The sequence below is a fragment of the Pinus tabuliformis genome, chromosome 6 (assembly GCF_031772625.1).
Source record: "Pinus tabuliformis cultivar Carrire ecotype Pingquan chromosome 6, CPIR1, whole genome shotgun sequence".
In the NCBI taxonomy this organism is placed as follows: domain Eukaryota; kingdom Viridiplantae; phylum Streptophyta; class Pinopsida; order Pinales; family Pinaceae; genus Pinus; species Pinus tabuliformis.
In genome coordinates this window covers 219,587,086-219,611,131 of record NC_142292.1, presented here as the reverse complement: position 1 = coordinate 219,611,131, position 24,046 = coordinate 219,587,086, and the positions used below count along the sequence as shown (strand labels likewise).

General features: G+C 34.8%; 2 pseudogenes; both read right to left on the bottom strand.

Moving 5' to 3' along the window:
* LOC149258237 (ubiquitin-activating enzyme E1 1 pseudogene) overlaps positions 1-670 on the bottom strand; it is a 33,542-nt pseudogene extending 32,872 nt beyond the window's left edge.
* A 14,858-nt stretch (positions 671-15,528) lies between these two features.
* Positions 15,529-23,833, bottom strand: LOC149258236 (ubiquitin-activating enzyme E1 1-like; annotated as a pseudogene).
* Between the last annotated feature and the right edge of the window lie 213 nt (positions 23,834-24,046).

The window sequence follows — 24,046 nt, the reverse complement described above, 5'->3', positions numbered from 1 at the left end:
GAAAAACAAATCCAAGCACAACTAACCCATTACAATTGGATAGCATAAAAGGATGGTGAATTAGAATATTATAAAATATAATATAAAATGATACAGCTACACATGTTAGATGGAAATGTCTTTTTAGAATATATTTATGAATTCCAACAAAGGCATGTGCATCATGAGTGTAGGCTCAACACAATATTGTGAGGTTGGTTAAGAATAGAGAACTAGGAACATCATTTTAATCAATAATTAAATAAACAAGAGGAATAGTTGGGATGCATTATAGTTTCTCTTCTATGGTTATTTAATTCATTTTTTTTATATAGTGTTTTTCCTTAATGATATATTTGTTTAAAAATAATAAAATAAATTAAATAGCTTTATAGAATGATCTAAGTTCCGCACAATAGGCTAAGTTTTTCACACAGAAGCTACTAGTTATTTCCTTGGTAATGATGTATTCACTTTCCAATAATAAAATAAAATAAAAACAATATTAATAAAATAATATTATAGGTGCTGAAGAAATGAGGAATGGCGGATAGGGTTTGAAGAATACCTGCTCAAGCTGCAACCATAGTACTAACTCTGGAGGAGGATAATGCCAGAGCGGCAGAGCTTCGCAGAAGAGGGTAGGTTCTGACCCAACAGATGAAAAATGTGGGGTCCAGCGGGACCCCATCTTATAAACATGTAATGATGCACAAGGATAAGACTGCACTGGACAGGGTGCAAATATCAGGCTCTGAGAAGTCAGGAAAGGAGGAACCGACCAATAAAGGAAAGCTAAACAGTGAGGGCAAAAATACCCCAAAACAAAAAGAAATCATTGGCAGCAATAGTACTGCGAATAGAGACAGGAAAAAACACTTTCCCTGAGGATGAACGAGCACATGAAAACAGGCATGAGGATGAACGATCAAGAGAAAAGGAAGATCTAAACCAAGCCAAGGGAGGACAGGAAGGAACAATGACAGAAGTCAAAAAGAAAGAAACCCAGGGACCATGCAACCGCAAAGCAACTGAAAACCTATAGGTAATAATCTTTGACCTAGAACTATAGGCGTACCATGACCACATGGTAGAACATGTAGTGATCTTCAAGTTTATGGGTTTCTGACCAATAGAACGAGCCCTGTGCATGTGGATAAAGCAGCAATGGAAACCTAGAGGAGATGTAAGACTCCACTTAGAAGCCAAAGGATTATTTTTAGTGGTTTTTACCAATCTAGATGACAAGGGTCATCTCTTTGATGGAGGCCCATATTTCTTTGCCTCAGCAGGTCTTTACATGAGACCATGGAAACCCAACTTCGCACCAGAATAGGAAACCTTCAAATAGGTACCAGTCTGGATTCTCTTGTTCTCTCTACCGATTGACTACTGGGGACATGCAACACATGAACAAATAGGAAAAAATTTAGGCACCTTCATCAAAGCTTCAGAGGCTACATTACAGAAAATATACACCTCCTATGTAAGGATTTGTGTTGAGATGGATGTTTCGGGAGCTCTTCATGAGGGTCTATGGCTAGAATACAGAGATGAAGTGTATTTTCAAGCTATAGACTATGAGCAGATCCCATTCTGATATGGGTAATGTCATGAACATGGACATTTTATCAAATAATGCCCAATGAATAGAATGATGGAGAAATCCAAGCATAATAGAGGAAATAAGAATAAGGAGGCCTTTGTTCAACCTAATGCTAGATAGAGAGCAAACAAGAGATGACAAAATAAAGAAAATACCTTCTTCAGAAACACAAGCAATGCTTTTGAGGTGTTGGAGTCAGAGACAGGTTCAGAGGATAGCAATCCAGAGAGTGAGACACTGAGAGAAAGCCAGACCACAACCACACTAGGAACAAAAGAACCCATTTCTAATCCATCCAACAACGTCCCACATGCTCAGGGACAAACAGAAGGATTAGAGGAAGAATCAGAGATGATGAATAATGAAATAGGGCTAGAGGATATGGAACTAAGCTACATTCTTGAACAAGAAGGTATGGATGTACCAAACATGGTAGAAAATTGGAAGAAGAAAGGCATGGAACACATATCGGAAGAGGAGGTGAACAAAATCAATAACTTATTCATAGCAAGACAACAAACAGAACTAGATGTTCAAAGAAGGAACTTGGGAATAGAAAAAGGGCTAGGGATAAGAGCTCAAGGACTACATCAAACCACCACCAACTCAAAGCACCGGAAAAAATGAGGAAGAAGGACAAACAATGAAGCATTACAAGAACTTGGTTAGATGCTCCTAAACTCAAGTAAGATGAAAGGCCTCGAGGCATTCACACTCACCTCCTAAAATTTGTTAATTATGAACGTAATTTCATGGAATGCTAGAGGGATAAATAGCCTAAAGAAGTAGCGGTTACTAAAGGAAAAAGTCAAAAAGGAACAGGCAGATATAATTTTTTTGCAAGAAACTAAATGCTCCCGCAAAACACTGGAAAACATCAGTAAGAAATTACGTAAATGAATGGAATACCTAGAAACAGAAAGCACTGGATGGAAGGGGGCCTGGCCATTCTTTGGAATCCTCAAGTTCTCCAGATTATATCCTCTGAAGCTACCAGATCTCATATATCTATAGAAGTCCAAATGGTAGGAAATCTAGCCACCTATCTCTGCACAAATGTCTATGCCCTAAAAATCTAGAGGCCAAATTGCTATGGCTCAGATCACTCAACAGGGATTCTGAAGCTTTCAAAGACTTTATTAAATCAGCGAAGCTGGCAGACATCTTTACCAAGAGTGGAGCTTTCACATGGAACAAAAAAAGAGGGGGTGATAGGAAAATCACCTCTAGACTGGACAAGTTCTTAGTGACAGAAACCATTCTTTTGGAAGGGATAATTGTGGATTCGGACATACTACCAACTGGCGGTTCGGACCACTAGCCTATAATAATGAATGCAACCATCCTAGCACACCAAGGAATAAGCCATTGAAATTTGAAAAGTTTTGTCTTAGTCATCCTGAATTCACAATGAAAATAAAACAATGGTGGAGTGAACCATTAGGTATAAGAGGCACTAAAATGTTCATTCTCCAAGCTAAACTTAAACATATCAAAACCAAGTTAAAATCCTAGAATCAAGAAGTCTTCGGTAACATTTTCAAGGAGAAAAAGAAGCTGGAGGAGCAATTGGAAAAAATTCACAAGGAATGGATCTAGGGAAATATTAATCAAGAAAATATCCATATAGAACAAAAACTCATGAAGGAATGGCAGATACGAAGCCAACAGGAGGAAACTCAACGGAAGCAAAAGTCTAGAATTCAATGGCTTAAGGAAGGTGAAAAGAACACTAAATTTTTTCACATATCTTCCATTGATCACAGAGGTGCTAATAAAATGTTAAGAATAAAGGATGATCAGGGAACCTTGGTGCAAACTGATCATGAAATCTTGAGCCTTCTCATAACTCATTTAAGCCAAATTGCAATGGAACCTAATATTGACAGAGAGGAAGCAATTAGGGACCTAGTGACTTCTATTCCAATCTCATCTTAGAGGATCAAAAAAATGCTCTAAATCGAGCAATTACCTTGGAAGAAGTGGAAGAAGTGGTGAAAGATATGCTAAATGGTAAGGGACGATGATCGGATCGCTTCACCATCGATTTTTACAAAGCCTGTTGCAAAATAATCAAAACATAGGTATGGGAAATGGTTGAGGATTCCCAACACGAACGAAGTAGCTTGTGTGCATCGGGCAAGGTCCGGCAGGGCTTGCTTGACGTTAGGAAAGCCAAGCAGCTTGGACGACATCGAATTACTGTTTCGACAAGGTTGAGGTCATACATTCCCATACCCTGAAAGTTTAAGACTAGCCATCCCATTCAATTAGCTGCCAGATAACGGGCGGGTTAGTTTCGGGGCAAGGACCGGCAGGGTGAGGGATTTATTGCTCATCCATCATATGGATGAGGCTGATGAGCATGAGGGGGAGCACTCATTCTATGGGCCACTTCTTGAGGCATCTGACTTAGGGCTCCTCTTCCATCCTAAAATCCCTCAACTCTACATTCATTACCCTTATTCCAATGGAGGAGGAAGCAAACACTCCATCGAAGTTTCCGCCAATTACATTGTGCAATGTCCTATGCAAGATCATATCTAAAGTCATAGCTAATAGACTAAAACCAATTATTCCAGGTATCATTTTGGAAGAACAATCTGGTTATGTAGAGGGGAGACAGATTATGGACAATGTACTACTAACCCAAGAGATGATTCATACTCTCCAAACTCAGAAAAAAGTGGGCATGCTAATGCAGTTGGACCTATCAAAAGCTTATGATAAAGTCAGCTGGAACTATTTGGAGGCTATTTTGGATGCCTTTGGATTTGCGAAGCAATGGATAATTTGGATCTTAGCCATGATTAAGTCTACTAGATTTTCCATTCTGGTTAACAGAGGTCCCACGGCCTAGTTTACACGCTCTAGAGGTTTGCGACAAGGGGATCCCTTGTCCCCATTTCTATTTGTAATTCTAATGGAAGGTCTTAGCTGGCTTATGAGAAGAGAAAAAGAGGATGGCATAATTCAGGGACTCCAACCCTTGCCCTCAAGCCTTGCTACAAATCATCAACAATTTATCGATGACAAAACGCTACATGGCACGCCCTCTGTCAAAGAAGCTCTTGGTTTCAAAAAAATTCTCAACTACTTCAACCTAGCCTTAGGTATGGAACTGAATGTAGCTAAATCATCTATTTTCTTTTTCAATATGCACCTAGAAGTCCATAAAAATCTATCTACTGTCTTCAGTTTCAAGAGGAGTAACCTACCTTCAAGGTACCTAGGCATTCCGTTGATTGATAAACCCTGGAAAAAAATTCATTGGGAAAAAATGATTGCCAATCTAGAGAAACGGTGTCAACATCAGACTCATAAGACCCTCAACTTTGTAGGCCGCCTAGCCATCACCAAATCCATCCTCCAGGCTATTCCTCATTTCATGCCTTCTATCCTCTCGGTAACTAAAGGTATGCTTCAGAAAATCTGACTCATTCAGAAAGCTTTTCTTTCGTCGGGAAACTCAGTGAAACAAAAGTGATCTTTAATGGTGTGGGATAAAATTTGCAAACCCAAAAACCTGGGTCGGTTAAATCTTTAGGACCCCTATACCGTTAACAAAGCATGTGGAGACAATTTATGGTGGAGATGGGTAAAGGAACCAAATATACCCTAGGCCAAACACTGGAAAGTAAAGTATGCTAATCACTATAGCCTACAGAATTTGATCAGGATGCAATAACCCCCAAACAGATATCTAATCTGGAACCTTGTAAGAACTAATCGGAGCTCAATTCGGGAACAGAGTTTTTGGGAAGTCCGTGATGGACAAACTACCCTATTCTGGGAAGACGCTTGGAAACAATTACCTAAGATCGAAAGCACTGATTACCTAACCATTCAGAGAAGAAACCAGGAGCTAGGGAGGACAACAATGAGTCATTACTGGAAACCTAACGATAATAATCAAGCATGGAATCAGCGGATATCCAACGATATAGAGCAGTCGGAAGAGGGAGATAACATTATAAGAGCACTGTAGACAAAGTTGGCCAAAAGGAGAATAAGGAATGCTTGTGATGCACATCAACTATATTGGGGCAAGCTCGAGGGAGGTCATTTCTCCCTCAAAGAAGCAAGAGTCTATATCAGAGAAAACGAACAAAAGGAAAAAGTCAATTGGTATAGTAAAGTTTGGGATGTTGATCGTTGGCCGAAGATTAAAAATTTCCTCTGGCTTTTGATGCACCGAAGAACTCTTACCTGGGAGAAATTTCAGAAAAAAGGGTGCATAGGCTCCTCACGATTCCCCCTATGTGAAATTGAGGAGGAATCCACGAATCACCTCGTCAATACTTGTAAATGGATAGAAAGCTTATGGAACTGGATGGAAGCCATATTTAAGAGAACGAATAGGGATAGAAAATCAATACAAGAAAGCATAGGGAATTGGCGAAGTAATTTTTCCAAAACCCAAATGGTCAATACCTTATGGAAATTAATCTCGGGGTTTATACTGTGGACAGTATGGAAAGAACGAAACTGAAGGGTGTTTCAAAATGAAGTTAAAACCACAGAGTTTATAAAGCCACCATTTTGCAAAACATGAGGGAAACAACTCTTACCAAAGGGAAAGCAAAATGGAAGAAGGATTCCTCAGTCACTGAATTACAGATTCTGTAGGCATTTGGAATTGAGACAGGATCCATCATTGTCTGCTTTGAACCGCGTCAATAGCAAGGACCTTCCATGAATGTCTGGTCGCCTCCACCAACTAGCTTTCACAAACTCAAATTTGATGGGGCTTCTTGTGGGAATCTTGGTTCGACAGGTATAGGAGGTGTCATTCGGGACTACAAAGGAGAAATACATCATATTTTCAGCCAATCATTGGGTGAAGGAACCAACAATGAAATGGAATTTGCGGCTTTAGAGCAACGGTTATGAATTATAATACGCCTAGAAATAAGAGATAGAATGGTGGAAGGGGATTCTCTTTTGGCTATCAATGTAGCAAGGAGAATGCAAATGGGGGTGAAACTGAGTAAGGTAACGAAGCATTGGAGGTTAGCCAAGGTCATAGAGCTCATAGCAGAGGACCTCTCAAGCCTCAATGGAATCATCCTACAAGCAATGAGAAGAAAGGCAAATGTGGTGGTTGATTGTCTGGCCAACTATAGGATCGATCACCACTTCACCTACCCGGACACCTGTTGGCATGATGTCACATGCAAAGAACTTCGGGATAAGTTTTTACTTCTCTCAAGACAAGACATTTGTTAAAGGGAGGAGTATGGCAGAAGTACAATGGATCACGCCTTAATAGCGAATGAATGTAGCCAACCGAAGGAACAACAAGCAACAGATCCATGAAGTACATGAGGAAGAGTGCGAAATCATAAACAAGGAAAAATTGCAGCAAACGAGCAAAAAAAAATATGATCGGTGCCATCAGCAAATCATATGGGAGGACACAAGGCGTTCAACCAATAGCCTCAAGTGTGGCAGAGTTAAGGCTCTGGATATGCATCATGAACAGGAATTGGGAATTTGTAATGGCAGTTATTATGGCAGGAACATCGCCTATCCAACGGCGAAGTGGAAGATCTCCAGCCAAACCTTCCCACCCTCAACTATATCTAAAACATCCAACCAAAAGATCAGAACATTACTCTCTCTCAGCTCACCTCTTAGCATTCACAGTGTTGCTAGGTTTTTCAGTGATTCCGCGACCTGCAATAACATAATGGTGCGTGAAGGAAGTCAGAGTGTTTCCGCTAACCAGGACTTGCAGAAAGCCTGGGAGACTTATGAAACCCGAACCACCTAGAAAGAAAAACGCAAAATCGCAAAGCTCGAAGCTACAGTAACGGAGGAGGAAGAATGTTTGAACGTGCAAGATTTGGAGAAGGAAGTGGAATGACTTTCTGATCCAGGCACAACAACCACAAGGGAAACTCAATTTGTTTGAACCTGGGAAGAAATGTGGAGGATTAAAACCATGTTGGCCAAGGTGCTCAGCATGCAGGCTGATGACATCCAAAAAGCTCACCAGGCCATCCCTCTCGTTTCAATAGAGAATTTCACTAAGCTTGATGGCATGGAATTCAATTTCAGTGCCCTGACTGAGGAAGTCAGAGTCGTCTCGCAAAAACTAAGTGTCCTCATTAGTCTCCTCGGGCTCTCCATGCATCAGGGATCCACAGTTGTGACAGAGGTCACGAAGGAGGAAACTGACACTAGTCAAGTGAAGCGGCCCACTCCTCAGAGAATTATGCAGCCTGAGAAAACGACTGCATTGGCCGGACCATGTGCTCCTAGTACAGACTATGTTATCTTAAAGCTGTAATGGCTTCTCTGTTCCTGATATCTCTTTTGGTTTTGATATGTTATGTTCCTGGCTTCTATGCTCCTGGTATCGTGTAGCTGTAGAGGTCCTCCTGGCCTCTGTCTTTCTTTTTGGCACTACTGTCCAGCAGCCTAGGTTGAAGATCTATTTTTCTATTTTTTACCCCTCTTTGGGCAGCCCTGCGTGGTTAGCCTCGGGTTCAGTAGATGAAGTTTCAGCTGCTTATAGTCATTTTGAGCATGCGATGAGGTTTTGGCTTTGTCTGTGCATGCAGACCCTTTTGTATCCTATGTATTTTATGAATTAATATAAAACTGCTGATTTACAAAAAAAAAAAAAATTATTATAGCTTATTGTGTGGAACTTAGCTCATTGTGTTGAGCTCTGCTATTCAAATGTGTGGGGTCATGGGTGATAAGTCTCAAATTTATCGAGTACATTATTTTCTCGGTAAAATAATATTCATTTTCCAATAATAAAATAAAATAATTAGCTTTGCACAGTTCAACTTATGGTTTATATGAATAGGAAATTTCGTGTAGAAGTGTGAACATTTTTGTTTAATAGTAATATTTGTGTTTTCATTTTGTGGAAGTGTGAACATTTTTGTTTAATAGTAATATTTATGATTTCGTTATGGGGAAAAGTTGTCCATGTAAAATAATTATCGAAAGTAGAAATAATTAATGTGAGAGAATTAATAGTTATAGTTAAACACATAATAGTCTATTAATAATCAAGCTAATAATAGTTAAATGTAATAGCTATTGTAGTGAGAAGTTTAACTCATTAATTATTAACTATTAATAAAAAAAGTTAATAGCTATAGTATTACAAAATTAATTATCAAAGGAAAGTATTAATGACGGAGAATTAATAACTACAATCAAATGCACAATAGTATATATATAATCAACTCAATAATAGTTTAATGTAATATATATGGTAGTGAAGAGCTTATTTGTAATATATATAGTATTACAAAAATGTAATAGTTTCAAGAAACTATTGTTGTTGTTTAATTATTACAATTATTAGCAGTTTTTGTTCATTGTGCTAATACTATTCTCATGCTATCATTTATAGCTTCATAATTAACTTATGATAACTAATTAATTAAAAATTATTAGCTATTTTTTAAGTTTTTGTTTATATTTTTAACTTTAATGCTTTGTGCAAAGACTTTTGTTTTCATTTTCATTATGTGGAAGCACTGCTAAAACCGGTTAAATCAAAATTAACAATTTAAAACGTTAAATGGAAAAAAGTTGTGGGTTGGCATTGAAAAGGGGAGTAGAGTTAACAGTGTGCAGAGCATTTCTTGTGCAAAGCATTCTGCACATAGAAAGATCCTCAAAAGAGGTAGTTTGTCACCATTTTATCAAAAACATAAAGCATTAATGTGGGAGAACTAATAGCTATAATTAAATACTCAATAGTCTATTAATAGTTAGGCTAAGAATATTTAAATGTAATGGCTATTGTAGTGTGGATTTTAACTAATTAATTATTAACTATTGATGAATGTGTGAATATTTCTGTTTAATCGTAATATTTTTGTTTTCATTGTGCGCAAAACCTCTCCATTTAAAATATTTATCAAATATAGAAACCACTAATGTGAGACAATTAATAGCTATAATTAAATGCACAATAGTCTATTAATAGTCAAGTTGATAATATCAAATATAATAACTATTGGAGTGCATAGTTTAACACATTTTTTATTAACTATTAATAAAAAAATTAATAGCTATAGTATTATAAACGTTGTCCATGTAAAATAATTATCAAAAGAAAGCATGAATGACGAAGAATTAATAGCTATAATTAAATGCGCAATAACCAATTAATAGTCAATTTAATAATATTTAAATGTAATAGATATTGCAGTTATTAACTATTAATGAAATTGTGAACATTTTTATTTAATAATAATATTTATGTTTTCGTTGTGCAGAAAAGATATCCATGTAAAAGAATTAGCAAAAGAGGAAAGCATCAATGCGAGAGAATTAGTATCTATCATTAAATGCACAATAGTCTCTTAATAGTCAATTTAATAATATTATATGTAATAGCTATTGCAATGTGGAGTTGAACTCATCAGCGATTAATTGTTACTAAAAAATAATAACTATAGTATTATAAAATTTGTCAATGTAAAATAATTAGCAAAAGAGAACATTAATGAGAGATAATTAATAGCCATAATTAAATGCATAATAGTTTATTAATAGTGAAATTAATAATAGCCAAATGTAAGAACTATTGAAGTGTAGATTTTAACTCATTAATTAATAACTATTTTCATTAATAGTGTTATGGTGTTATAGGTTAGTGGGCTTCGTTGTAATAGCTATAATATTATAAAAATGTAATAGTTTTAGGGAACTATTTTTGTTGTTTAATTATTATTTTTATTAATAGTTATAGTTCATTTCTCTATATACTTTTAGTTCTATCTTAGAAATTTAAAAACAATTACTATTTTAATAATTTGAATATATAATTTTATTTATGTTTCAGAAATTAAAAAAAATCATAAAGAAATGATTTCTACGGTTAAGCCTATGCACCTAACCACTATTTAATTGATTTTTTTGCATAATATTTTCTTGCTATTGACGTATTCATTTTCCAATAATAAAATAAAATAAATAACTTCACACAATGAGCTAACTTCCACACAATAGGCTATAAGTTGAGAACATTAAGCTATGTTCTGCACAATAGGCTATGTTTTCTGCACAAAAGTTATTGGTTGTTTTCTTGATAATGATGTATTCACTTTCCCATAATAAAATAAAATAAAACCAGTATTAATAAAATAATATTAGAGCTTATGGTGTGGAAATTAGCTCATTATGTGGAGCTATGTTGTTGAAATGTATGGGATCGCTGGCTATAAGTCTCACATTTATTAGGTACAATGTTTTCTCGGTAATGACATATTCATCTTTTTTATAATAAAATAAAATAAATAACTTAGCATAGTACAACTTATGGTTTATATGAATACAATAGTTTGTGCAGAATTGTGAACATTTTTGTTTAATAGTAATATTTGTTCCTTCATTGTGCGGAAAGGTTGTCCATGTAAAAATGTATGGGATTGTGGCATATAAGTCTTACATCTATCGGGTATAGTGTTTCCTCGGTAATGACATATTTATTTTTCAATAATAAAATAAAATAAATATCTTAGCATAGTTCAACTTATGGTTTATATGAGTAAAACATTTTGTGCATAATTGTGAACTTTTTTGTTTAGTAGTAATATTTGTTCTTTCATTGTGTAGAAAAGTTGTCCATGTAAAATAAATATCGAAAGTAGAAAGCATTAATGTAACATAATTAATAGTTATAATTAAATGCACAATAATCTATTAATAGTCAAGTTAATAATAGTTAAATGTAATAGCTATTGTTGTGCAGAGTTTAATTCATTAATTATTGACTACTAATAGAAAATGTTACTAGATATACTATTATATAGTAGTCCATGTAAAATAATTATCAAAAGAGAACAATAATAATAGATAATTAGTAACTTTAATAAAATGCACAACAGTCTATTAATAATCAAGTTAATAATAGTTAAATGTAATAGCTATTGCAATGCAGAATTTAACTGATTAATTATTAACTATTAATGAAAATAGTTAATTACTATAGTATTATAGGTTAGCAGGTTTCCTTGCAATAGTTATAGTGTTATAACTAGCAATTGCACAACATGTTGTAAAGAAAATGGCATAAGGTGGTAGCATAAGAAAGAGTATCATAGAAGAAAGAGGTAAGAATTTTATGCAATTTTGTTTTATTTACTGGTATTTCTATAAGAAAAACTTTGAAATTTGAACTTTTCATAATTTAGCTACAACAGTTAGGAAGGATATATATCGATATTGTGCATATGATAATGTCATATGCTTCTTCATCTTCACAACATACATGACCGTTTAAATGATGAGGAGTATCTATAGCTATCTCTATGTATGTGATGTATTTTACCGAGTCTATCACCTTCTTGTCCAATCTTTTTGTGGCTGGGTAATAAGTTGTTGTAAATCAATGCATTATAGAATGACACACTGTAGGCATCCAAACATTTATCATGTAACCTGTCTAATAGGAATTGAATAGTTGGATTTCCATGTATGACACATCACTACAATTGATACTAGGTCAGGTTCCCAAGTTTAGTTACCTATGGGGGAATAGGTTCATCCATAGAAGAAAGAGGGAGTGCCAGACTTGACTGTTGTTATGTATTCTTCTAATTTTGAAATAAAATCATTTACTTAAGTTGGAGTTTTGTCTAAGAGACCTTCAAATTCAAACCTTACCCATGTGAGATAGTGGTGAATATTATGTGGAAATTAATGAAGAGTGGAAATGGGTGCCTTCTTTCCATGGGGATCTTTTGTGATGCTCCATAGTTCTCATTGAAGTGGGGATAACCATTCGGGTGTTGTACTTGGTTCGCAATCTTCTAGACTCTAGCAATGGCTTATGGAAGTAAGCACATCTTGAATCTACATATAACATGCCATTGGAATTTTCTAGAGCATTTAAAACAACATCATCCTCAATATTCCAGAAGGAATCACCAAAGACATTTTTGGTATCTGTGCTCACACAATTCTCCATTGCTTGAGCCTGCAAATTTGGGTTGATTGTAGTGGTTGTTGATGCTGCAACTCAGACTTTTCCTATCCAATTTTGCAATTCCGAAAGAGGAATTGTTTACTAAAATTTCTCTTCTCAATAATGTCATCACTAATTATAGTCATATTTCCCTGGATCCATGGGAGGCTCCCATGAGGGGTAAGTTCTTTAGAAGCTCACATCCCAAAGCACCAACCCCCACAAAAAATAATTTTTCATCGTCCAACTTTTTCTGCACCTCTTTTCCAACTATAGAAATATGGGCATCGTAATGGTTATTCAAATGACTCACATCCTCTAGCCCAAGGCATACAGGAAGAGATTCCAATGAATCAAAATAGAAGAACTACACAGTCAACAATATAGGAATCAATATTAGATAGTAAATATGGAATGCTCTACAGGATTCTTATAAATATCAGTTCCAAAGCCATAATACATATGAATAAATATCCTTTCAGGATTAAAATTAATCATAGAACAAGAGTTAAGACAAATATAAAATATTTGTAAATATGAATATAGTTTTCTTTGTCTCATGCCAAGCATTAGGATTTGACTATGCACACTCACCAGTGTGTCACGATGTGCCTTTATTTATTCATTTTGTGTTTTTTGTTGCTTGGAGACATTTATTCAGCATTTTTAGATTCAATTATACTTTTCCTGGTAATACTTTCTGTTAACTATTAATGAAAGTGTGAACATTTGTATTTAATAATAATATTTCTGTTTTCGTTGTGCAGAAAAGATATCCATGTAAAAGAATTAGCAAAAGAGGAAAGCATCAATGCGAGAGAATTAGTATCTATAATTAAATGCACAATAGTCTATTAATGGTCAATTTAATAATATTATATGTAATAGCTATTGCAATGTGGAGTTGAACTCATTAGCTATTAATTGTTACTAAAAAAATAATAACTATAGTATTATAAAATTTGTCAATGTAAAATAATTATCAAAAGAGAACATTAATGAGAGATAATTAATAGCCATAATTAAATGCATAATAGTTTATTAATAGTGAAATCAATAATAGCCAAATGTAATGACTATTGAAGTGTAGATTTTAACTCATTAATTAATAACTATTTTCATTAATAGTGTTATGGTGTTATAGGTTGGTGGGCTTCGTTGTAATAGCTATAATATTATAAAAATGTAATAGTTTTAGGGAAGTATTTTTGTTGTTTAATTATTATTTTTATTAATAGGTATAGTTCATTTCTCTATATACTTTTAGTTCTATCTTAGAAATTAAAAAACAATTACTTTTTTAATAATTTGAATATATAATTTTATTTATATTTCGGAAATTAAAAAAAATCATAAAGAAATGATTTCTACGTTAAGCCTATGCACCTAACCACTATTTAATTGATTTTTTTTTGCATAATATTTTCTTGCTAATGACGTATTCATTTTCCAATAATAAAATAAAATAAATAACTTCACACAATGAGCTAACTTCCACACAATAGGCTATAAGTTGACAACATTAAGCTATGTTCTGCACAATAGGCTATGTTTTTTGCACAAAATTTATTTGTTGTTTTCTTGATAATGATGTATTCACTTTCCCATAATAAAATAAAATAAAACCAATATTAATAAAATAATATTAGAGCTTATGGTGTGGAAATTAGCTCATTATGTGGAGCTATGTTGTTGAAATGTACGGGATCGCTGGCTATAAGTCTCACATTTATTAGGTACAATGTTTTCTCGATAATGACATACTCATCTTTTTTATAATAAAATAAAATAAATAACTTAGCATAGTTCAACTTATGGTTTATATGAATACAATAGTTTGTGCAGAATTGTGAACATTTTTGTTTAATAGCAATATTTGTTCCTTCGTTGTGCGGAAAAGTTGTCCATGTAAAAATGTATGGGATTGTGGGATATAAGTCTTACATTTATCGGGTAGAGTGTTTTCTCGGTAATGACATATTCATTTTTCAATAATAAAATAAAATAAATATCTTAGCATAGTTCAACTTATGGTTTATATGAGTAAAACATTTTGTGCATAATTGTGAACTTTTTTGTTTAGTAGTAATATTTGTTCTCTCATTGTGCGGAAAAGTTGTCCATGTAAAATAAATATCGAAAGTAGAAAGCATTAATGTAACATAATTAATAGTTATAATTAAATGCACAATAATCTATTACTAGTCAAGTTAATAATAGTTAAATGTAATAGCTATTGTTGTGCAGAGTTTAACTCATTAATTATTAACTACTAATAGAAAATGTTACTAGATATAGTATTATATAGTAGTCCATGTAAAATAATTATCAGAAGAGAACAATAATAATAGATAATTAGTAACTTTAATAAAATGCACAACAATCTATTAATAATCAAGTTAATAATAGTTAAATGTAATAGCTATTGCAATGCAGAGTTTAACTAATTAATTATTAACTATTAACGAAAATAGCTAATTACTATAGTATTATAGGTTAGCAGGTTTCCTTGCAATAGTTATAGTGTTATAATTAGCAATTGCACAACATGTTGTAAAGAAAATGGCGTAAGGTGGTAGCATAAGAAAGAGTATCACAGAAGAAAGAGGTAGGAATTTTATGCAATTTTGTTTTATTTACTGGTATTTCTATAAGAAAAACTTTGAAATTTGAACTTTGCATAATTTAGCTACAACAGTTAGGAAGGATATATATCGATATTGTGCGTATGATAATGTCATATGCTTCTTCATCTTCACAACATACATGATTGTTTAAATGATGATGAGTATCTATAGCTATCTCTATGTATGGGATGTATTTTACCCAGTCTATCACCTTGTTATCCAATCTTTTTGTGGTTGGGTAATAAGTTGTTGTAAATCAATGCATTATAGAATGACACACTGTAGACATCCAAACATTTATCATGGAACCTATCTAATAGGAATTGAATAGTTGGATTTCCATGTATGACACATCACTGCAATTGATACTAGGTCAGATTCCCAAGTTTAGTTACCTATGGGGGAATAGGTTCATCCATAGAAGAAAGAGGGAGTGCCAAGTTTGGAAAATTGTTGGGAGACTTTTTGACCTTGTGGTCTAATATAATGATGTAAACTTCTATACACGCTAGACTAGTGGCCATGGAAGTGGTAGTTGAAATATCCAGCTTAGGTATGTTATAGTTCATTGCTCACATATTAGCAAGTCTAGTGATAATATCCATGTGATGATTTGTGTCATTATCCTGCATTGCAATGAAGCAACAACCAAAATTTTATACTTATTTTTCTTCCAATGGACAATGCTGAATTGATATATTTTATTTGAGGGAGGATAAGTTGTGTAATTAGTAGAGGATAATAGGGATCTTTAATGAGGAAAGATGGAGAATACCTTTTCAAACTTAATAGGATTCAAGTGAAAGCCTGAAGGAAGATTTTAAACACAACGTTGCATTGTGGTGATAAATTTGTCCATCAATTTGACCTCATAATCATCATACAATGTAGAAGAAGGGTTCACATTTATATCTTTCTCAGACATGACAATCTTCACCCCTTCTTCTAGCTTGAAAACTGCAATATGCACTTTGTGAACCACCTGCACCAATATTCTTGAATTTGTATTTGAAGCCTAGTCGGGAATGGGAATTGCATATGTATTAGCTTTCAAAATTGGGGCTGCAAGAATTAGGGACATGTGACTAGGACCATGGATAGAAGTTGAGGGGCTTTGGAAAGAGCTTGGGAGAAGAATATAATGATGCACCTTCTCTTGTAGTTGCATCCTCAGGGAAGTTAAGAATAATTTTCTTCACACGATTTGAAAAACAGTCCCCAAACCCGAATCCTCGAATGAGTTAATGATTTGCAACTCTAGTTTAATGAAAGTTGAGAATTTCGTAAATAGTAAACTATGTTAAAAATTGTTGGAATGCAAGATGAAAATGAAACTATGTAATTATAGAAAGATAAGCGAAGGGAAAAATGAAGGGGATTTAATTACTTAGTTGATTCTATCCCAAGAGAGGTAATCATAAATTGTTAGACAATTGTGTGAAACCAAACAATTGACAATAGACTTTAGACGTTGTCGAGCGTGAGCATCCCTTGCAGACTTGACTGTTGTTATGTATTCTTCTAATTTTGAAATAAAATCATTTACTTCAATTGGAGTTTTGTCTAAGAGACCTTCAAATTCAAACCTTACCCATGTGAGATAGTGGTGAATACTATGTGGAAATTAATGAAGAGTGGAAATGGGTGCCTTCTTTCCATGGGGATCTTGTGATGCTCCATAGTTCTCATTGAAGTGAGGGATAAGCATTTGGGTGTTGTACTTGGTTCACAATGTTCCAGACTCTAGAAATGGCTTATGGAAGTAAGCACACCTTGAATCTACATATAACATGGCATTGGAATTTTCTAGAGCATTTAAAACAACATCAACCTCACTATTCTAGAAGGAATCACCAAAGAAATTTTGGGTATCTGTGCTCACACAATTCTCCATTGCTTGAGCCTGCAAATTTGGGTTGATTGTAGTGGTTGTTGATGCTACAACTCAGACTTTTCCTATCCAATTTTGCAATTCCGAAAGAGGAATTGTTTACTAAAATTTCTCTTCTCAATAATGTCATAACTCTTTATAGTGATATTTCCCTGGATCCATGGGAGGCTCCCATGAGGGGTAAGTTCTTTAGAAGTTCACATCCCAAAGCACCAACCCCCACAAAAAATAATTTTGCATCGTCCAACTTTTTCTGCACCTCTTTTCAAAATATAGAAATATGGGCATCGTAATGGTTATTCAAATGACTCACATCCTCTAGCCCAAGGCAGACAGGAAGTGATTCCAATGAATCGAAATAGAAGAACTACACAAGCAACAATATAGGAATCAATATTAGATAGTAAATATGGAATGCTCTACAGGATTCTTATAAATATCAGTTCCAGAGCCATAATACATATGAATAAATATCCTTTCAGGATTAAAATTAATCATAGAACAAGAGTTAAGACAAATATAAAATATTTGTAAATATGAATATAGTTTTCTTTGTCTCATGCCAAGCATTAGGGTTTGACTATGCACACTCACCACTGTGTCACGATGTGCCTTTATTTATTCATTTTGTGTGTTTTGTTGCTTGGAGTCATTTTTTCATCATTTTTAGATTCAATTATACTTTTCTTGGTAATACTTTCTAATAAATCATCCTTATAAATATTTTTTTGCTTCCCTTCAATGTCATTAGATCCATATTATTTATCTTTATAGACATCTCCTATCTACTTTTTATAGCCCAAAGACTATACAAAAATTTTATAGCGAAAAGAAGATATATAACTTTCATACCTCAATTCTTAAGTTCAAAGCCGCACCATAACACTTGAACCCATTAAAAAATTTACTATATTACATGCACTTTAGGAAATAAGTAGATCCCACATAGCCCCATACCATCACCTTTTTGACATTGCTTCTGAATTCTTTTGGGTTCTCTCTCATCATAACAACAACTTCCTGGTTAAGGGGATCCTTGTGATTTGGTTGCTGCAATCAATATCACAATCACCATGGTAAGTATTATATTTGAACATTAATGTGAATTTTTAATAGAATTGAAAGCAATAACTGTAAAGAGAATTCCCTATACCAAATATATAATAGAAGGTAAACCCAAAACCTAAAACTGAAAGATAAATCCACCCTAACATTTTCATGCAACACTAGAAGCTCTATTATTTTAATCTTCAGTAAAGCAAGAACCATATTAAATGACTAGAGAGGAAAATAAACCCAAACTTAAATAAAATCCTTTTTCACATCTTATTTAAGCTTGTGGATGAAAGATCTATGATTACGTAATGGGTGTATATGACTTAGACATAACACTCATCGAGGAAATTTTTTGTTTAATATAATATAATATCTGCTAGAAGCTAAACCACATCTCCCTTTTCCCCATGCCATCATCACTCCTTCAAGCTTGTTCCCCACACCATCCAAATAATCAATATGATATGTGCTAGTAGATAAACCACATCTCCCTATTCTCATACCATCATCACCCCTTCAACCTAAGTGCTCAGGCTAATGCCCTAGATTGTAGCTGGTTGGGACTAGGTAGTGTTGGGAAAAATTATGAAGGTTTTTGATCTGAAAATTGTTTTGGAAGGGAAAGATGGCATGGTGGGGGAAATGGTAAAGGTACCATTCTCGTGGTTGGGAGGAGTGATCTTAGTCCTCTTTTGATTTTCCTTTGCAGTCAGAACCTAAACATACAAGTATTTTATTATTGATTTCCAAGACCCGAGTTATTCTCTATAATTGTTATGATATGGACTAGTCCCTGTGATGAATTTCTATAATGATTGTTTGTAAAAATGGTTTAACTTTGTCTACAGTTAAATTCTCAGAATGAAAATGTAATGATGGTAGTACATATTGGGAGATATTACCAAATAGGGTTTTATGCTAGACAAATTTGAATAATTATAAGGAACAAATTAGCTCCAAATAAACAGACGGAAGTTTGTCGTTGGGACAATACATGCCCTTATATATGTATGCATCCATGCCTTAAAAAGGATGTATCTAATTAATCTTTCAGTTTAGGTGGTGGATGTTAATAACCAAGAATCGTTCTAAGACGTTATTTACAACTTGAGACCTAGGACTGACCAATGAAGGCCATCCTAAAACTTCAGATTAATTATCTATTAATAAATTTATTAAAAGCTATACTACAACATGGCTCGTAATATCTATGAATTCTTGAATATGTATATATTTTGAAGTTGCTAAGCAAGTTAGAAAACAAAGCGAAAAACTTCTTTTGGCACAAATTGAATATGTAACTATATATACACTCCAAGTAGTACATATAACAATCAACCATACAAAGCAAGACAAGTGAACTCTAGCAAATCAGAAAATGTTTCTATTCTACATGGAAGATATTTAGCTGAAATAAAATGGTTTTTCAACCTTCATAAGGGGAAAATAATTCCTTCTTTAAAAGGAAAACGCAAATATCAGTGGTAATGTAGTTTCGGGTGAGAGCCCTATGTGTGTAGAAGTTAGAAACTCTCTAAAACCAAACAATACTGTAATAATCCTTTGGGTCACAAAGACACTCTGTTTGGACAATAAAACCCCAGCGAGCTCTAAAGCTTGAATCCATTGTGGTAGAGCTCTAATATAAGAGTCAGACATAGCACCCACCCTGTGAGAAACCTGAAACCTGGAAGAGGATTAATAGAGTAAAACTGTGGGATAAATGATGAAATTGAAGATAAATCCATTTCCACAACAGGAGCATTACACACCCTAAAGGAAAACAATAATGGTTAGGTTATGGATACATATTTTTGCTAGTGTAAGAATGAAACACTATAATTGGAAAATAAAGAAGGATTAATTACCTTAGAGATTTAGTATTCACCATTAACTAGCATAGGATTTTACTTTAAAATATTTTAACAAAATTTAACCCTAAAATTACCTTAACAATTGAAGGAAAATGACTCAATTCCTATGATAACTCTAAGGAGAACCCGTTTAGCCATGGGGTAACTATCCTGGAACCCAAAATGAAAGGAAAATTTATAGATAAAACATTTATATAAAAGTAAGACCTTAGCAGTGGTAGCCTCACTGGACCAGCCATGAAATAACTAGAATAAACCTTGAGTAGCTGTGACAGTTAAGAACAAGGAAGTGAGAGGGTTATTGAGCTTGAGAAAATTATGTAGTTTCATAATCTGATTCGGAGAACTAAAAAAGGAAGCGGCAATACCTAGATTTACGATGAATAGCAAGGACCTACATTGTTGGAAAATGAGTTGCAGACCATGAACTCCACAATGGAATGGTAGAATGACTGAGTGAACAACAAGAGTGTGAGACAGGTAGTTACCCAAGAAACCACTTCTCCTACCTCAACTGTCAGATGAGGCAATGGCTAATCCATGGTAATCAATAACACAAATATTTCTTAGAGAAATACCATCAAGTTTATTGAGTGTTTATCTTTACCAGTGTCCAATGGAAATAAATTAAGAATGGTATTTGATGTGTAAACCACACATATGTTCCACTCCATCCAAAATATAATACTAATCCATGAGAGTGGGAGTGGGGTATGCAACTATCGATTAATGGTAAATATGTCATCCTTACATTGACACGTACACTTAAATTACCCTTATCGTATTTCCAAATATACAATATACTAAATGCCATGTAATTAGTTTAGTAAATGTCTTTGTTTTACTTGTTTTTTTTAATGAATACATGTGCATGTTATACTTAGATTTTGAATATAATAATTTAAAATAAATTTAATATTTTTTTATTTTTTTAATAAAATTAGAATAGGGTAGAGATGTGTAAGTTAATGTAAAATAATGTGAGGTGGACATGTTAATTCCATGATAGTAAAATAAAAATAAGGAAATAAAAAAACTATAGAAAAATTAAATAATAATAAATAAATAAAAATGATCCATGATATTTCTAGATGGTATTAAGAATCCATGGTATTCAGGTGGAATATAAACTATTTAAGGGAGAAATTAAACTACCCTAGATCCATTTTAGTTCGATGATATATTTAGATACATAATTAGTTGTAAGAAATGATGACATTGAATCGATGTAGCTGTAATAATAAAGCATTTTTATAAATATATTAGATTTTAACATTTGTATAAACTTGCTCGATGCCCTAAATAAAGTATTATAGAAACACCCATTTCAAATCATTAAATACTATCCAATAATTTAACAACAAAGATATTTTTATAAATAAAACAAAATAGTGAATCCATTGCCCTGAACTAAGGTTGACCTTGCAAAGAAACACAAGCATTTATAGAAAACATGGTTTATGATGGCCCAGCCCTCCAACGTGGCGTAGCTGTTTCACTGTGCAATAGTTAATGCGATTGACGTTGGTGTAAATGCGAATATACAGGCCTCTAGATTTTTCGGAGGGTTTTAACCGGCGGTGCCGGTTGTGAAACTCCACCTGTGGGTTCTGTCCGTCAAGTCACTCCCGCCTTTTGCCAAACCAATCCTCGGTTTTGTTGGTCATTTCATTATTTACTGTTTTAAACCCGGATCTGCTCTGCGAAGGGTTTTTGCGCTTACAGCTTCTTCGTTCTGGCTTCGAGTTACTCTGGTGCCTCTGGCCTCTCGCTATTCTGCGCGTTGGGATTCCTGTGAGGGCGACATGCCGTTGGTTCCTTACACTGTCATGCGTTTTATTTACTGTTTCTTTAATTGTTTTCTGTCAAATGGGTTCATTCCACAAAGTCTTAACTTGTGACTGGTTCTGTGACAGGCTCCCTTCGGCTCCACGCTTCAGTAAACCACTTCGTTTCAACCTTGTCTCGGAGGTAAGCTCTGGTTTGATGCCAGACTCTATCTTCACTTCTGTTTTAGGCTCTGACAAATTCGTCCCTTGTTCTTCAGGTTATGGGTATCGGTTGGTTTTGCAACGCTGCCTTTACAACTTCAGGTGAGAGCCATAGGTTATGGCTCGTTCATTTGCTGGCTTTCTTCTTATTTGTTTTTCTCGCTTCGGTTTGTGATAATCCACGTCCACATTCATTCTTGCAGTTTGTTTCAGGTGTCTGGCCTCCGAGGGTTTATACTCCCTATGGTTCCTGGAGATAACCTGAAACCCTCAAGCCTTATATATCGGGTAGGGTCCTTCCGGCATTGTTTTGCTTGTTAGTTTGTAAAGAAATTGAAGTTCTCGTCTGTAAATAGTTACAGTCACCTCGGTTATGGACGGACAATATTCTGCTCTGTCATTTAATGCTTGTCTGTAAATATTCACTGTTACTTGGGTTTACAAATGAATTGTATTGTCCTATGTCGTTTACGGTTCTGTTAGCCTGTTTGTGGCATCTATTTGCTTGGAGCGGTTTCGTTTGTAAATGAAACTCGTCTTGGTGAGTGTTTTATGCTCAGAAAACCTGTGTTATGTGCTTTATTTATAATAATTCAGTTAAATGAAATCACTGTACTTTCGTTTCCAGCAATTATATGTTTTGTAAAAAAGGTATGAAAACTTGTATATTCATTACTTGGTCACTTTTGTCGATTGTCAGTTGTCGGTCCTCCTTTCTGTGTGGAAATAGCCTCCTGTAGCAGCGCGTGCTCTATTCGTTACAGCTTACTATCTTCAAGTATATGCTCACTGTAATTGTATGCTTACGGTACTCTTATTTCAATGGATGTTAATCATAGATAATATCAACTGGATGAATTAATTTAGCAGTGGTTCTTAAAAAAAACAATTTTATTTCAGAGGAATGTATCTATGTTTCTTTCTCGCGAGGGGTCTCTTTTTCCTATCTTTTTCCCTCTGTTTTTAACATCCGGGAAGCATAACTGCTTCCACTTCTAGTTGAACTGTCTAACCAGAATTATTACAACTGTCAACCAGTTTCATTCACTAAAATGCTAATTTACTATTAATTAATTCCTAAACTAAAACAATTCACAGTTTTGCAATTTCTATGGTCTCTACCGACCTTCTGGGAAATAAAACAAATAATAAAGAAAAGTAAAACAAATGACAAGTTTGATAACCTGTCCAGCTATGCATTTGTTCTTTGCTTGTTCTTGTCCTCTCCATGAGACAGTCAACCATCTTCTGTCTCCTCGGAGCTGGATGCTCCTGCATCAGGCTTCCGGGGTGGCAAAAAGTCATGGCTCCGTTCCATGAGATCGTCGACAAAATAGCCTGCTTTCTATATCTACGTTGCGTTAAGCCACAAACTGTCCTCTACCGGACGGTTCTTCCACTTGACCAAATACCACAGATATTCCTTCCTGCGTGTGCGCCTAGCTACCTGTGTGTCAAGGATCTTCTCGATCTCCAGGGGTTGTGCCACTGGCATCTGCCTCATCCATGAACTTTCCTCACAACTGGTGTCCCGCGGTGGCTTTGCTGCTGTATCGTCTCTCGGATCAGCGACATAAGGAAACAGATCTGCCACGTTAAAAATGGGAGAAATACCGATCCCTGGTGGCAACTGCAGCTCATAGGCATTTGCAGAAAATTTGCGAATGATTTTGCAGGGACCAATCTTTTTATACTTCAATTTGTTGTACTCCCGTTTCGGAAATCGCTCCTTCCGTAAATACGCAAGGACGTCATCCCCAACGTTAAACTGAACTTCCCGACGCTTTGAATCAGCCCGCTGTTTGTACTTTTGACTGCTGTCCTGTAATTTCAGCTTTACCTGCTCATGTAAGTTACTCATTGCTTGGGCGAAATCTTCCCCATCAACACTTCGTTTTTCGAGCTTCCCCAAATCTCATAATTCATGCACTCCGCGTGGATGCATGCCATACATAATCTGGAAAGGACTATAACCGGTGCTGCGATTAGGTGAATCGTTATATGCGAATTCCGCCTGAGCTAGTACATGGTCCCACGTCCGTGCATTCTCGCCTATTAAGCTCCAAAGCAAATT